The following is a 17653-nucleotide window of genomic DNA, read 5'->3' as shown; positions in this document are numbered from 1 at the left end:
ACTCTTAGGTTTCAATGGAATTGCAGTGATTGGAGTCTAGGCAGTTCCTGAGATGCAATCCAGGCATTGTTCCTACTGTGTATTTAAAAGTACTTAGCTTCTGATTGATGGAGTCAACCACATCTGAAACTATCCCTTTCTTAACCCCTATCTTTGCACAGGATTTTCTGACTGAACTGAAAATTTCTCGGTCATTTCTGTTATTTATCAAGGTAAAAAACACATGAGCAATAAATATGCCATAACCAGAATGCTTGACCCCCCTGAAATTTCCTCTCCAGATTATTTAGTGTGTGATCCTTTTTGTAGTTTGTCATCTTTAAATTCAGTCTCCCACAAAGTCTCAAGACAGACAAAATGTTGACAAGGTTTTGCTGGGGTTTTTTGTTTGTTTTTGTTGGTTGGTTTGGTTTCCTTGTTTTGTTCTATTTTATGTTTGTTTGTTTGGTTGGTTTGGTTTGGTTTGGTTTTGGTTTTTGCCAGAGCTCTAGCATGGATATCTTCTAGTCCATTTCCCAAGAAATCTCTGTTCCCAAATGAGTCTTTATAAACAAAGTCTTTGCAATCTGTATTAGGGTCTTTTGAGTTCCCTTCAAAATCTTCTACTAAGGATTCTGGGATTTCTCTACCCTGCTTCACTGACCTTTTCCAAATTACTCTTAGCACATCAGTTCCAAAAGTTTGGAAACCACATGGTTAGATTCAGTCACAGCAATAACTCCACTCTTCTGGTACCAATTACCTGAATTCATTATTATAACAATGTATTGAATAGAAACATTCTAAAAGAAGAATTATTTATTTTGGATCACAGTTTCAGAGATTTCAGTCCTGAGTTGCTGAGTTCTACTGGACCACAGGAAATGTTGTCCATGATGGGGGTAGAAGTATATGGAAAACATTGTTCATGCTGGAAGGAAACAGAACAAACATTTGTTTGTAAAACACAGTTTGGCTTTTATTCTCATGACAGAAAATAACCCATGTCTCAGAGCACCAATTCTTAAATTGAAATATTTTTTACACTAACCCATAAAAAAGTACATTATATGTACTTTATATAAGTACTTTTTATATATGTAGTTTTATATGTGATTACATACACATATATGTTGTGAAATATTCAAATTAGAGTAAGTGTATCCATCTCCTTAAATAATTGTTAAGATTGAATAGGTGTCATGGGATTCAAAACCTAAAAATACTTTCTTTTAGATTATTTGAAATAGACCACACAGTACGGTTTTCAATATTTATCCTACCGTGCAAGAAGACACCAGATTGTGTTTCTCTTACTTGTTTAGCTTCTTACCCACAATATATCCTTTCTCTTTCTACCACTCTTTTGATATTCTTGTAACTACCATTGTATTACCAACTAGTGACTCCATTTATGAATGAAGTTATGCTGTATTTGTCATTCTCTGCCTATTGACTTAACATATCTTTGGCAAGTGAAATGCATGTTGTCACAAATGACGCACAAAATTTCATCTTTCTTAATGGGTAAATAGTATCCCAATGTGCCTATGTCTGCTTTTTCCTTATCCAATCATTACTTAACTAATATTTAAGTTGATTCTATCTTTTAGCTTTTGTGAATAGTGAATAGTGCAGTGATTTAAAAAAAACCGTAGTGCAGATATCTGACATGCTAGTATTATTCCCTTCGGATGAATACTCAATAATGGAGTTGCTAGATCACTTTAACTACTATGGTTTGAATTCAATGCTTGACACTTGCTAGGCTGACACTCTATCACTTAAGCAACGTCCCCAGCCCTTTTGGTTAGGAGAGGGTAATGTTTTTTCCCAGCTTGACCTGAGGTAACATGCTTGCTTACTATGTACAACTGTTGATTGGGATAGGGTCTCACAAATATTTTCCATGTAATGGCCATGAATCATAATCCTCCTAATCTCATTCTCCCAAACAACTAGGATTACAGGTGTGAGCAAACTTGTCCAGCTCTCTTGTCTTTTTAATAACAGCCATTTGAGCTGGAAGGTGGTGATATCTTAAAATGATTTTTGAATTTCATTTCCCTAATGATGAGTAATTTTTTTTGGTCGGTCATGGGACTTGAACTCTGGGCTTGCACACTGTCCCTGTGCTCTTCAGCTCAAGTCAAGCACTCTACCTCTTGAGCCACAGTGCCACTTCTGGTTTTTAAGTGTTTTATTGGAGATAAGAATCTCACGGACTTTCCTGCCCGGGCTGGCTTTGAACCACTACCCTCAGATCTCAGCCTCCTGAGTAGCTAGGATTATAGGCGTGAGCCACCAGCGCTCCTCCTAATGATGAGTAATTTTGGGTTAACTTATATGGCTGTTGGCCATTTGTAAATATTCCTTTGAGAAATGTCTAATTAGATCTATCACTTATTCTTAATTGTATTATTATTATTACTGCTGTTGATTTCTTGAGATACTATATTAGAGATATTAATCCTTTATGCAATGCATAATTTGTTTGCACCTCATCCCATAGACTGTCTCTCCTAACTTTTCCTTTGCTGTTTGGTAGTTTTTTATTTGGTAGAATTCCATTTATTCAGTTTTGCTTATGTTTCCTGTGTTTCTGGGGTATTATACAAAAAGAATAATTAGCCACATTATCAATCTGGACCATTTTCTCTATTTTCTTCTAGGAGTTTCATAATTTTAGGGCCTCCATTTAAATCTTAAATCCATTTCTGGAAGCATTATGTTTATAATGTGAGAGACAGGAATCTAGTTCTATTTTGCATACAAATATTCAATATTTTCCACATCATTTATTGAAATGATTTTTCCTTTCCCCGCTACATGTTCTCAATATCTTTGTTAAAACTAGTTTTCTATGGATAAGTAGGAGAAGTTCAACTTCTTGTATCAGCTTTACTTACTGTTAAATATTGAATCATATATATATTATATTCATATATATACATATATGACAGTGAATCTTAGTAGAATAATTCTTCTTTCATGGAACTCACAGGATATTCTCAAACAAAAACTAAACTGACCATTATATATGTGTCACAAAACCTACATGGCTTTGGATCTAATGGCCAAGCTCAAGGAGAAGAGTCTAAGGCTTTTTCTGTGTGAGAATCAGAAACAAAGTTAAATGAGCTCTTTCTTTTATTTTATTTGACTTCACTCTTTATCTCTGGCTTCTCAGGGTTGAAGCCTGAGAAGGACTGGCTGCTTAGAAAGATGTAAGGCTCTGAGTTAATTTATAAGATCATAGACAGCTAGAGAGTTGGTTTAATTGAAAGATATAATTACCAGGTGTTGAAGGCAAAGGGGTTCATTAATTTCACAGACACTGTTGACTGAACTGTCCTCATTTTAAATTTTTCATGACATATCAAGATAGGGGACACTTGTGGGTCATGAGAACTGACCAATACCGAGCTTGCAGGCACTTAAAATGCCACCCCCAGGGCAAGCAATCTTTCAGAAGTGGAAGGCTAAGTTGTTTTTCTCCTGTTTAAGACTCCATATTATAAAAGTCTAATAATCCTGCATTGCCCCCTGAGGCTCCACGAAGCCCTTGATAACCTGGCCTTTGTCTACTTCTGCCTCCATTTTCTTTATGACTCCTCTTCTTACACTGGTCCCTTGAGATATTTTGAACTGATGATGACACTAATAATTATTATTGCTATAATAACCTTTTTAAAATTATTGTTCTTACTATCAATATTTACTAAACTTTTATCACATAAAACAGAACTAAAATGTTTCATATGTATTTAGACTATTAGATTCCCCTTGACCAAATTACCCACTGTGATAAATGCTTTCCTTATTTTGTAGATGATAATATACAACTCAGAAGAGTCAAATAAAGCAGCTAATTCAAAGCAATGATAGATTAGACGAAAGATTGTCTAATCCCCAAATTTGTCTTTTTTTTCTTCAAAATCTGTCTTTTAAATCTGTGCTTTGCTTGTTCAAGTCCTATTATCTCCCAAATATATTCATGGCGTTCTTGAAGACTGTAAACTGTTTTGGTAAGTGGTTTCATTCCAACAACAAGAAAGATGCCAGGTTTCAGAAACTATCAGGAAATCCACTGGATACAGGAAAGAACAAATAAATTCTTCTCTCCATGCTCAGCCATACAAGGAAAAAGTTTGACTGTACCATGATAAAAGCTCAGATAGAGATTCAAACAACAGAACTTTGAGGAGAAACTCAAAGGACTAGGTCCAGTCAGTAAAATCCAAAGAACTGCTGCAATAGTCTTATTTGAGCAGCGTGGCTGAAAGAGCTGAGCATCCTACTCTGCTTACTTTGATCAAACAATCTGCTGTTCTCCCACTTGATAATAATATATTTTTGAACATGGACAAGATTAAAATCTTGTGAAAGTAACAAAATCATGTTGTATGCATGGATTTAGATTTTTTTGGTATTTGTAAATGATACTTTGGATTATAATCATAAAACTGTCAACGAGACTGATGTGTCTCTTGCTATTTAGGCATTGACAAAAAGGAAATCATAACAAGGGGATAACCTGGGAACTTTCAGGGACCTAGACTTTCCGGTAATGTTTTCATTAGAAACAGTCACATAGCCTTCTATCATTTTCAGGCTCATACTGTTTTGTACATCTTCAATGCAGTATATTGGGCATAAACTGATTCTTATTCCTGTGAAGAATTTGACCTAAGTTCACATCTAGTAAATGACAGGCCCCTCTTCTCAGTTAGGTTCTACATTACCCAGAGGTAAGAGCAAATGATCAATAATTGTGATTCACAAACAACAGTTTTAGGTTAAATACAAGAAACATTACAATAGCAAGAACTATCCAAACACAGAATTGGCTTGCCTGGTCGTTGAGATTTCTGCATCTCAAAAACAAACAAAGACAGGGACCTATCTTTCATGAGTATTGCAAAAATGAATTCTCATTGGCTGAGAGGTTAAACTTCATGGTTCTAGAATGACTTTTCCAATCCTGAGACTTTAATTTCAAATACCAGTTAACCCTAGGATTTATGTTCCAGTCCCGTTTCTGAGGTTTTATGCAGCTAAATTATTTTTTAATTTATATTTTGACCTGCCCTTGGTTTTTGAATGAACATTTACCAAATAATGGAATTTTGATCATTCATATTTTAATGTAATTCTCACTTTCAAAAAATACCAGCATAACCAAGAGAAAGTACAAAAAGTCTAGGTCTGCTCCAAGTAGTGTCACATTCAGACAAAGCTAATTTCATGTGCACAAATAACTTGAAAAATTAAGAATGCCATTTCAATCTTTGTTTCCAAAAAAACAAAAAGAGATGTCAAGCATAAAACCAAGAAAAAAGACAAACCCTTTCAAAGAGTTTTATGCATGTACTTTACTTATACTTCAAACGAAGGTGTCTGCAATACTGGGATTTCAACCATGGGTCTTGAGCTTTTGGCAAAGACAGACATTGTACAACATAAGTCACGCCTCAATCCTTTTGTGTACTTTCAGGTAGTTTTCAGTTAAGGACTCACATATTTGGCCAAGACTAACCTCAGACCACAATCTTCCTATCTACTGTCTACTACATCACTAGGATGCCAGGTGTGTGCCACCAAGCCTGAATTCTTAGTTGAGATGCTATCTCAGTAACATTTTGTCCAAGTAGACCTTCTATCCCAATCCTCTGACCTGTAGTCTCTCAAGGAACTTGAAATAAAGACAAAAGCACCATTCCTGGACTCAGCATAGTATTAATGTTTTGTGATTGAACCTCTGTGAAAACTTTACAGATAGCTTCAGGAAAAATAACTTGGAGAAGCCCAGCATAGGAACCATGTTCATTTTCAATTGTTTTTTTTGCGGGGGGGGGGCTTGAACTCTGGGCCTGGGTGCTGTCCCTCAGCTCTTCAGCTCAAGGCTAGTGCTCCATCACTTGAGCCTCAGCGCCACTTCTGGTTTTCTGGTGGTTTGTTGGAGATAATAGTCTCATGGACATTCCTGCCTGGGCTGGCTTTGAACTGCGATCCTCAGATCTCAGCCTCCTGAGTAGCTAGGATTACAGACCTGTCATTTTCACTTTTAATTACATTCCAATCTTGGTATCAATCATTCTGAGAAACAGGAAGTACAGAATGTCTGGCTAGAGTGCTATCCCACAGTGACAATGGATTACTTTCCCACTCTGAGGAGGATCAGCATTCCTGTTTAACTTAGTTTTGTTCTTGAGCTTTTCCCTTCTAATCTTGACTCTATTGTATGCCAGGTAATATTTCTTGCAAGACCAATTTTTTCACTGCAATGAACAGGATATACAGCTTCTGACTCCATCTGGAGAACCACCTGATACAAGGTAAAACACAAAAAAATGTCTTATCTGGATCACATGTCATGGTTGTGGGGATTCTGTAAAAAAAAAAAATAGCATAACCTTAACCTTCATACACTCACATCTTATCTGGGAATTCAGGCTGAAGCTTGCCTTTGATTTGTTCCCAGGGAGATGGGATGGTCACCCTCCCAGCTTACCCTTTTTCCTTTCTCTAATTAGCTTCATTAATAGCAAAAATTCTGTTGGGGAAATCTGCAGAGGTTTTTCAACTCTTAGCTATAAATTGTTACTGCACTGACCTGTTCTAGGAGTTTCTGATCCTCCAAGCCTCTTTCCAACACCTGATGCCCAATTACCAGCTACAGTATTCCCTCTAGCCTGGGAAACAATGCAGCTGCTAAGTCCCTTCCCTGTCAGTGCAAGACCATCAACTAAATACTATCATCCCCATCTTCCTTCTCTTTCTAAGAGATTCAGCCAGGCTGTCCTCACTGAAACACATCACAAAAGTGCACACATAAATCCTGAGCCTGGTTGATTCATTCAATTAATAGCATCTCTCCTCTTTCCTCCAATGCTTCATTAACTGCAAGTGGTATTCACAACTCAGAGATTCATGTGTTCATTTTCTTCTTCACATGTCACTACTGTTGTTTTCCTTGTATATTGTTGTGTTCTTGGAAAAATAGTAGTCACAGATGTTTTGACACAAGGATCATAACTTTAACACATCACTTAATAAAAAATGAATTCTGACACAGGCTGCCAGCCCTTCCAGATTAACAACAAAAGTCACACTGTTCTGTGGCCCTATCAAACACCCAGAACAAAATTTAAAATTATGGCATTCTGGAAGAATGTATCAAGAAATGTGGTGAACCTATGTCACATAAGAGAATGTTACTCATCCATTAGAAAGAATTACATTGTCTCATTTATAAAGAAATGGGAGAATCTGGAAAATTATGTTAAATGAAGTCAGGCCCAGAGACACAAAGGTTACATGTTTTCCCTCATAGGTGGAAGCTGGGATTCATTTCTAAGCATATAAGGAAATATATGGATGGTATACAAGTATATACGATTGCATTAACTGAAATATGGTTAGATTCAAGGGAGATGTTTGACACAATGAACACCTGGAAACAGTTACTTGAAAAAGTGGGATGGGCTCAGGGGGAATGAATGAAGAAGAGATGGGGGAAGAATGTAATCAAGAGTTCAATGTATAGCCTACAAAATTAAAAACAGTGGGTGAAGGAGTGAGCAGGGAGGGATGAGTGAAAATTTTAAAAAGGGTGATTCAGCTACATTGTGTTCAAAAACTGCTTTGTTGATTGACTACGTCTTTGTACAGCCACTTGAAGATAATAAAACAAGAAGAAATGAAAACAAAAGTAATATACAAACAAAATGTAAGTAAAATTGTGACATTCTTAATCATCTTTTTAAAAATTGAGGTGAATCACATAGAGTGGACTACTCACAAAGTGAGACTTATTGGTAGATTGTACGATGGTATGGCTAATTAGTAGAATTCAATTCACATGAAGTTTCTATGCTATCAGATCCACAGATTAAATAATTCTTTTGGGATTCTATCTAAAATAAAATTGGTCCAGGTAAAAGCTTCTGCCTTGAGTTAATCCCCATCTACCATTCATGAGTTCCCCCTTACCATCAAGTTTTATAACTCTTCATGGTATCAAACATGGGGATAAGTTTATAACAGTTAACTTACTTCACCTGAAACTCACTGTGGTAGTCATATCATTCAGTTCTCAATTCTCCTGCTGAAAAGAGGGATGGCAGACCATTTGTGACAAATGGATTACATGGAGCTCCATCATCTCTGAAGTCACAATTTACATGGAATGCTCCTGGCCAGTGATTTGAGCACAGTGAAAGTATAATGCTACTCAATACCGGGAATACAGGACTCCTCCAATCAGGTGACTCCATTTCTTTGTATAACCTGTTTAAAATGTAATCTGACCCTGTTCTGACTGTATTTATATTTATCCCTCTTGTCCTTCTTTTCTTTTTTCTTTCTTTAGTCTGTCGTGGGGCCTGAACTGTGAGCCTGGGCGCTGTCCCTCAGCTCTTCAGCTCAAGGCTAGCTCTCAACCACTTGAGCCACAATGCCACTTCTGGCTTTCTCTGCTTAGGCAGTGCTGAGGAATCGAACCCAGGGCCTCATGTATTCAAGGCAATCACTCTACCACTGAGCCACCTTCCCAGCCCCCTTCTTGTCCTTCTTTACTGATGTCCATCAGGCCCCCTCTTTGTCTTCTTTAGACATCCTTTTGCCCTGCATAAACATTTGTCCCTCAATAAGTATTTTGCATATACAAGTATATGCTTGCCTCCATTGCTCAATAGAAATGTTCTGTAGGCTCAGAGAGCATCCATCTTTAAACTTCATTGCCCAAAGGACATTGTGCTGTCTTCAAAGTGTGGCCACCTTAGCCCGCTAGACCCAGTGGCATTAACAGGGCTATAGCATATGAAGATATTTGAGGACCATTCAAGAGCACCTCTCAAACACCATTACTGCTCATATTGATTCAGCATCTTTCCCAAAAGCATAGACAGGTTCATTGATTTCCATCACGGCAAAGATAAATTCCTCCCTTGCTTGCAAAATGAGTATTTGATCTGTCTTGAAGCTGAGTACTTTACTTTCTCTCTCAAATCTCAGGTAAGATGTTTCTTTCAGAATACACCAAATAATATTTGGTTACATCATTTTACTCAAATGTTATATATTTTGAAGGAACTTTCAAAAATATTGAAAAGAAATGTATATCTTGTTTGAGGGCCATGCATAATACATCATATTGACAGTCAAATTTTTAATATTTTTTATTGTAAATATATTGTACAGAGGGGTTACAGTTACATGAGTAAGGTAATAAGCACATTTCCTATTGAGCATTGTTACCTCATCCTTTGCTTTTCCCCTACTATCCCTTCCCTCCCCACCTCCCCAGTTCCTCCCCTTCCTCTCCTAAATTTGTAAAGTTCATTTTCAACATAGTGTCTTGTATATCTCATTGTTACAATGGGTCAACCTGTATCCTTGTTTCAGCATTTTGTTATTTCCCTTCCCCCCTCCCAAATAAGAAAAATGTATATACAGGATGCAGGGCACCAGAATTAAATACAGGAGTTATACCATAGGGAGAAGAAAATACAAAAGAAACAAAATATGTCACATAGTACATTAAAAACAACAGCAACAAAGAAAAAAACTCTTGTGTCCATACCTTGGGGTTCGTTTCTATTAGTATCATTTTATATGTTCATATGCATATATGGCTTTTTACCTTTCCTGCTTGTCTGATAAGATTATCCTAGATGTATACTACTTATTGCAAATAAAGAAAAGCATGGCACCTATGTTTCTTTGGGTCTGGCTTACTTCACTTAATATAATTTTTTCCAAGTCTTTTCATTTCCAGCAAATGAGGTGGTCATTATTTCTGATGGAGGCATATCATTCATATATTTTTTTTCTTGATCCATTCATCTACTAAGGGACATCTGAGTTGGTTCCATATTTTAGCTATGGTGAATAATGCTGCAATAAACACGGTTGTGCTGGTAGCTTTAGTATGTCCTTGTTTGTGATCATTTGGGTAAATGCCCAGATGATATTAAAAAGACAATTTTGACATGCCAACAATTGCTGCATACCTCCTTCTTGATCTCTGAAACTGCTAAAACTATTTGTCCAGACCCACAGAGACCAAAGATGCTTACCTTGTTCTCAGTACTCTCACATGCTCTTCTAATCCTAAGAGAAGAATTAGAATATTTTAATTCTCCATTATATACTTTACTCATTGCTTTTTCTTTTGAAAATCGTTTTTTTCATTTTTAATTGACAGATGGTAATTGTACATATTTGCATGGCTCAGAGTAGTATGTTGATATAGGCACACAATATGTAATGATTATATCAGGGTAAATGACATGTCATCTCAAACATTTATATAGTTACAGAATATTCAAAACCCTCACTACTAGCTATTTTGAAACATTCAATTAATTGTTGACAGCTTATCATGCTTTTCTACAGAACATTAGATGTTATTACTCCTATCTAATTATCACCCTGTACCAATTAATCTTTCTTTCTTTCTCTTCATTTCCCCATGCCTTTCCTGAGCTCAGATGTTATTTCTCTCTCCTAGGAAAGCAACTTTTAGTTGCCACAGCTAAGTGTGAACACATAGTAATTTTCTGTCTGTGCCCGGCATAATATTCTTCAAATCCATCCATGTTGGTGCACATGTCAGAATTACATTCTTTTAATTTGTGAATAATAGTCCACTGTGTATATGTGACACATTTTCTTCATCCAGTTTTCCATGGATGAATGCTTAGTTTGATTGCATATGTTGGCTATGATTAATAGTGCTATAACTACCATATAGGTAGAATTCCTCTTCAGCATACTAATTGTAATTCCTTTGGATCACATGATTTCTATGAGCATATGATAATAGAAACTATTTCTAGTTTTCTGAAGATCCGCCATACTGTTTTCTGCCATGGATGTAGTGATTGACATTTCCACCAACATTGTGTGAGCATTTCTCTTTCCCTATATACTTGCCAACATATTTTTATCAGATCTTTCTGACACAGCTGAGATGAAATCAAATTGACATTTCGATCTCATTGCTTCTTCTAAGGGAACACAAAGTGGGTCAGAAGTCTACCATTACATATTAACAATATATTCATCTTATTGATCTTCTCCCTGAGGAAGTGGTTTTCCATGTTCTACAGAGTTCACCGTGGAGCCTTTTATAATGCCAACATCTTTGAGGCATGGAAGAAAGGAAACTTCTCCATTTTGATAAAGGAAAAGAACAAGAATATGTTATTTTGCATATTGATATATGTTAACTAGCAATAAACTTAGAATGCTAGAATAGATGATAAACTTAATCCTTATGGAAATTAATCTCTTAATTATTTTGAACTATGTTTATATTGTCTTTCAAGATATTTTAAGGTATATGTTTCCACATTTTATTTTCAGAACTGTTTCTTATTTGGGGGCTACTTCAATTTTTTTAGTTGTTTGTTTCTTTGGTCGGTCATGGGGCCTGAACTCTGGGCCTGGGCACTGTCCCTCAGCTCTTCAGCTCAAGGCTAGTGCTCTACCACTTGAGCCACAGCGCCACTTACAGCTTTTGTGGTGCTGAGGAATCAAACCCAAGGCTTCATGCATGCAAGGCAAGCACTTTACCACTGAGTCACCTTCCAAGCCCAAAGGAAGCTACTTTAAAAAAAAAATGAAGTAATTCCTAAAGGGCTAAGTTTGTCTGATAAGGCTTCTTATAACTATGGCTGGGTATCTTCCAAGATGGACTATTTTACTTTTTGGAGTCATTTCTTCAGTTATGTGTTCATTAACCTTGGGGCTTTTTATAAGTTCTGATACAAATTGAAACTCAAGTTGACCTCAACTTACATCACCCCATTGAATGTTGACAATGGAAAGAATACCCTGCCTTTAGTAAGCTATTACTTCTAGACTGATAGCTGAGAAAGAAATTTGATATTTTTTTGTTGACTAAGTCAGTAAAACTTAAGAGCTATTTTCTATAGTATTCTTGTCCACCTCGGCAGATAATGTAAGCTAGCTGATTGTATTAATTCGGATTTGAGAAATGATCTGAATCTTAATTTGTGTAGATTTACAATATACCTGTAATATTAACTAAATCAGATAGGTCTTACAGTTGCTTATGTGTACATAGGCTCCCTCCCACAGCCAGTAGTTACTGAACTTGGTAAACTGTCATTGTAAAAGTACAACCATGTTTGGTTGCACCAATTTTATCAACTTTTATAGTGCAATACTTGCTGCTTTTCTGAAGCAAACCAAAGTTATATTTCTCAAGATTCACACTGCTTTCTTTAGCAGCATTTTATGGAAGATCCTTGATATAATTGTTTTAGATTTTTAAAAAACAAAATTGTTTTAAAATTGTAAACAATGGAGGGGGTAACAATGTTAAAAAAAAATAATAAAATTGTAAACTATGTACCACCTTTTTGGTTGAAATTGGGTAGGATAAATTAAGCTTAAATTGTATTCTATTAGCAGATATGAGTGTATTTCTGTAAGCATAGTTATGTTGAAATAAAGTTTAAAAAAAGGAAGGCTGACTTCAGTGTTCTTCCAAGAGAAGAAATCATGAAAACAGGCTGCACATCTGTGACTTAGCATCTTTCACGATTAAAAAATCACTTTGAGAAAATTTAGGAGGCAGCAAAATGCCCTGACTTGTAGCTAATTCAGCAATGATCTCTCATGCTACTGAGATCTAACAGGTTGGTCAGGAATTGGCCAAAGCTAGAAGAGAATTCAGTTCATTCCTGAAAACTGGTCATGGTCCTCCTTCAGCGATTCCTCACCATTTCACATCCCGCAATCAATCCTGGCCACCACTGTCTGCTAGGGACCACCTAACTTGAATTGGTATTCTTCCCTCCTTACCAGCCTGTACTTAGACTTATGATTTATTTAGAGTTAGTTTATATCAAGGCTCAAGGCCAAGGTTCTATAATTTGTCATGGTCTCCAATGTGGCCAAACACAAACATAGGTTTTAGCTTCATCAGCATCCCTACACTCTTTTCAAAGATTCCTATAGTTAATCATGATCTCAACTGCACCTTCGTTGTGTTTTATTGTTCTTTACCAACTGCAACCACTTTGCCCTTCTCTTTTGCTATTCCATATAAAAGCATTGACACCATTAAGTAATAGATTCATAATTTAACAGAATGTTGATAAGTCTAAGTTAGCCTTGGTAGAAATACATCACAGCCAGAGCTGCTTTGCCATTTTTCTGTACTGAATAGCAAAAGGATTTAAAGTTATAGGTCTCATGCACCAACAAGGTAGGAGAGAGAAAAATATTTACAATAATTACCACCAGTATTGATGAAGGCTTCTTGCCTACTGATTACAGTCTAAGGAAACAAAAGTATGATGATTCTTCTTTTACTGACCTTCATGTTTTTAACTCTATCATTTAATAAAAATAGTAAAAGAGTCATACTTAATTGTCCTATACTCATCCAAATCAAACCTGTAAATACTACCTCATCTAAATTCTCTACTTTTTTTTAATGAATGAGGATATTTATACTCTGTTATTTGGATGAGGAGACTTGGAGTCAGAAAAATGGGGTAGTGGAATTAAGTAATGAGGGACAAAGAGAAAAATGAGGGTAGACCTTCCTGTTTTAAGATGAAAACTCCTACTATATCATTATGACTTTCTTTAAGAAGCCTGTAGAGACTAATTAACTCACACATTCATTTAAGAATTGTCTATTGTATGTTGATGGTATACATCTCATTTAAGCTGTAGAAAAATGCAAATGCAATGGATTAAGCAACAATATTTGGGGGAATCTGGGACATACTTAGGAATGTGGCAATAAAACAAGTAACAAACGATATGAAAATGAAGAGCATTGAGGTATTAACTCACTGCAAGCTGTTCTTGAATGTTAGATTTTTGTAAATAGCATGCTGGAGTTAAAGTAGATGATACAGAGTTTAAAACTTTGTAATATTCCTTAAATTTATCCGAAGTCACTGGCACTTGTATGCTGAATATTTAGCTAGGCATCTTGACAAGAGAAAAGGAGAAAAATGTTATTCTGTCTTGCATCTGATAATTAATATACATACCCTCAGATGTTGTGACAATGATATACTACCTAAAGTGATATTTAAATGTTTTCAGTTTAATATTTTAGATGTTATTTCAAATGTTATCGTTGGTTTTAAAGCTCAAAGAGGGCTAGGAAAACTTCACAATATGAGAGAAATATGAGATGGATGAACAAAATTAACAGGAATTTGAATGGGCAGGAAAAATGAAGTCCATATCTGATAGGGAAGATGATTTAAAAGAAACAAATCCCAGTAATCCATACTGCTTTCTGATTTGGTTGGATCTTTGAAGCAGGGACAAAAGTAGGCATAAAAGGGACTGAAATGATCATGTTCCATTTCAAAAGTTGATATAAAGAGGCAAGTAAGAAAGAGGGAACAATAAAGCACAATGTTGGAATATTAGTACTGGAAATGAAATATGATCCTTTTGAATCTAATTAGCTAAGTAAACATACAGAGCAAGAGTTGTGTATAATTAAAGTGAGTCTTTCTATGGTGTATATTAAACACAACCACCATATTTCTACCTGTGTTATGGTCCTCATTCTGGAGGGCTTTTTTGTTCTTGATTTTTGTGTGTTGGTTCTTGTTTTGGTTTTTGTACCAGTCTTAGGGCTTTGAAGTCATGTCCTGGGCACTGTCCCAGAGCTTTTGGCTCAATGTTAGTTCTTTATCACTGATGTATAGCTCCAGTTTTGGCTTTATGGGTGTTTAATTGGAGATAAGAGTCACATATACTTTCCTGCCTGGTCTGATTTCAAATGATGATTCTCAGATCTCAAGCTCATGTAGAGCTAGGGTTACAGATGTGATCAATCAGTGCCCTCCTCTAGAGTTATGTTTTTGCTTTTGTAACACTGTGGAACTGACAAAAGAAAAGAGAAGGAAGATAGAAAGAAATAAGCAAAAGTGACTCGATGAGTGGGGAGAGAAGGATTCGGGTTATATTCCAATGAGGTTCTCTGAGAAATCAGTGCTCACACAGGACAGATGTTTCCAGAGAGGAAGCAGTCAGTTCTTCTTTTCTTACTAGATTGAGCTATGTCTTTTGATGACTGATAGACATCACCAAGGTTTATTCTCCAGCCTGTCCATCTGCCTCCTATTGTAGGCACTGGATCCCCAGTTTAAAGATCTTGAGTGGTCAGTCTCTTGAAATATGATTTAGTCTTCAATGATTGATTACCTGGACCACTGATCATGGAGCTAGACATCAGATCACTTCAGTCAATTAATTTAATGTTCAGTGGTTTCTTTGCTCATTTGTTTATGGAAGTTTTCAAATATGCAGCTAAGGTTAGATAAGAAGAAGATAAAACTGTTTAGTAAACTTAATCAAACCAGTCTCTCAATGTCCCAGTTGCCTCTAGAACTTCATCCATGTGCCAAAATGAGTGGACATGAGAGTCAGAATAGGGGAGAGTACTGATATCCCATTTGCACACTGGAAAATTAGGTCATTGCAGGAACTTTATGTCCAAATCTATGAAATCTTTCCCAACGACATCAGTCTCCCAGAGTTGACATGAAACCCACAGAGGAAACCAGATGGAATCAATACTATCGTTTTTGAAACACATTCTCTAAGGACATAAAGTCCTCATTAGAGGGGATGGTGAAATTCAGTCATAACCTGATAGTGATCTACAGTAGGAAATAATGTGCCCCACTGGAGGACACTTGTTAAGTGGTGCAAACTGCTTTGAACCTGAAATATTGCACAACTCAAGAAGGAGACCTTGATCATAACAATGAACCCTTCCTTACTTTCCCACAGTTGACCTGATTTTTAGTGGAATAGAATCTACCGACTGGACCTGAATTGGACCTTTCTTTACAACAGTCGACATGGGAAGGACAAACATTTATCTCTAAGGGTGATAGGAAAATCCGGATCCATAGTGTCCATAGGTTTTCTGTGCTTGAGAATGTTTGCAGTTTGATAAGGGTTTTTGGCATCCTGGCCCTTCATGAAAACTGGAGTCTGGGAAATACTGACCTCATTTTCTTCCCTCTGAATGAAGGGAAACTGTACTAAAGCCTTTTGCCTGTGGACTGAATAGGAATGGGACAGATAAAAAGAATATGCTCTAGGACTTCCCAACTCTGGCCATGGTATGTGGAAGGACTCTCCCTTTGTGAAAGTCTTTAAGTTTCCTATGTCACATTGGTGAGGATGCTTAATAACCTATTTATAAGAACCTGGTGAAACATACTTGGAAACCATGGACGTTCTTAGAATAAATAGGGATAGTCTCAATATTAAAGTAGAGTTGGACCCAAATGTTTTGAAAACATTGATTTGGGGATAATTCAGGTAGTCTTTAAACAAAACTAGTGGCACTCAAAGCATCACACAATGCTTATAATATCTTCACTGGGTCTTGAGGGTGAGGTATCTAGCTATAATGAGAATACAGTGAGGAAATACCTCAACAGGGTAATGTTTGGACATATAACTCAAGAGTTTCTAGATAAGGGGAAACAAAGGAGGAGGCAACAATGCTTGATAAGAAATGTACTCATTACTTTGCTCATGTCATTGTAACCCCTCTGTATGGTATTTTCACAATAAAAAATCTTATTAATAAAAAATAGCATGGTTTTGTGGTTTGGTTGAGGACACATCAGAGACAACATCAACCATATAGTCTACAAGGTCTTCAAAAACATAGTTCATATTTCTTTATCTAGACCCAAACCTCATCACCTTCTCTCCTCTTTAGGCATGTGCTCAGAACTACTTTTTGTTTCTCAAAGAGATTTTCTCATCTTTATCCTAACAAGATTGCCTGCCTACATGGAAGTGCCTTCCTCCTCAGATTTTACCACTAATGTATTCTCCTCTTTGCAATTCCGACTCAAGAAACTGTCATTTTTTTCAAAAGAATATTGTTAAGTCTTCATACCAGGATGGAGAAGTAGCATCCTTCCTACTTTCCCTTATGGATCATGAATCATCTTTGAAATTACTTTTTCAGAGTTTATGTGCCCAACTGATCCTGGAATAGATTATGTCTTGTTTGTCAACACTCTTTGTATGGTATGTTTCCTAGTTTTAAAAAAAAGTATTGATATACAGGATCAGGGCAATTTGTAAAGGATCATGAATGCCCGGGTCAGAATATTATCCTACCAGTTGCACAGATCCACTATAGATACTTTAAAACCAGGAAGAAAGCAACATCACAGCTAAATTACAGAGAAGTAGTGCTGTATAGATGATGCTAGCATAGGCATGGTCTGTGGCTTTCGTCAAGAATACTCATTATCTGTATATATGATTTAAGAAGCTATATTAATGCGTCTATCCCTGGAACAGCAGGCTTTCTTGTTATTTTGTTGTTGTTTTGAGTGCAGAAAATGATTGCATTTCAGTCTCCCTCCTCTACCCCATTCCCAGTTGATAAAAAACACAGCCAATCAGATGAATCAGGGATAAAGGAGGAAAAAGGGGAAAAAATCCTTTCTTCAATCTCTTCCAAGATCTCCCCCGTGCTTTGATTTGCTTTCAGAGAACGCTTTAGCTCAACAAACAATTGCAAACTACCCAGTTGTAAGGTAAAATGAAAAGCCCACAGGCATTAATTATATATAGAGATATTAAAAAAAGAAGCTACTGCTTAATTATTGTTTGC

The 17653-nt window shown here is 36.4% G+C and overlaps 1 long non-coding RNA gene across 1 annotated transcript in view; it reads left to right on the top strand.

Annotated features, from left to right (window-relative positions):
• Positions 1-8168: 8168 nt before the first annotated feature.
• Positions 8169-17653, top strand: part of LOC138816389 (uncharacterized) — a 35677-nt gene continuing 26192 nt past the window's right edge. Inside the window, exon 1 of the long non-coding RNA XR_011368659.1 lies at positions 8169-8248. This is a non-coding gene — a long non-coding RNA (uncharacterized lncRNA). The remainder of the gene's footprint in view (positions 8249-17653) is intronic.

The sequence above is a fragment of the Dipodomys merriami genome, unplaced genomic scaffold, assembly GCF_024711535.1.
Source record: "Dipodomys merriami isolate MVZ:Mamm:240054 unplaced genomic scaffold, mDipMer1.0.p SCAF_11, whole genome shotgun sequence".
Lineage (NCBI taxonomy): Eukaryota > Metazoa > Chordata > Mammalia > Rodentia > Heteromyidae > Dipodomys > Dipodomys merriami.
The sequence above is the reverse complement of the archived record's forward strand: the minus strand, read 5'-3'. Positions and strand labels throughout refer to the sequence as shown.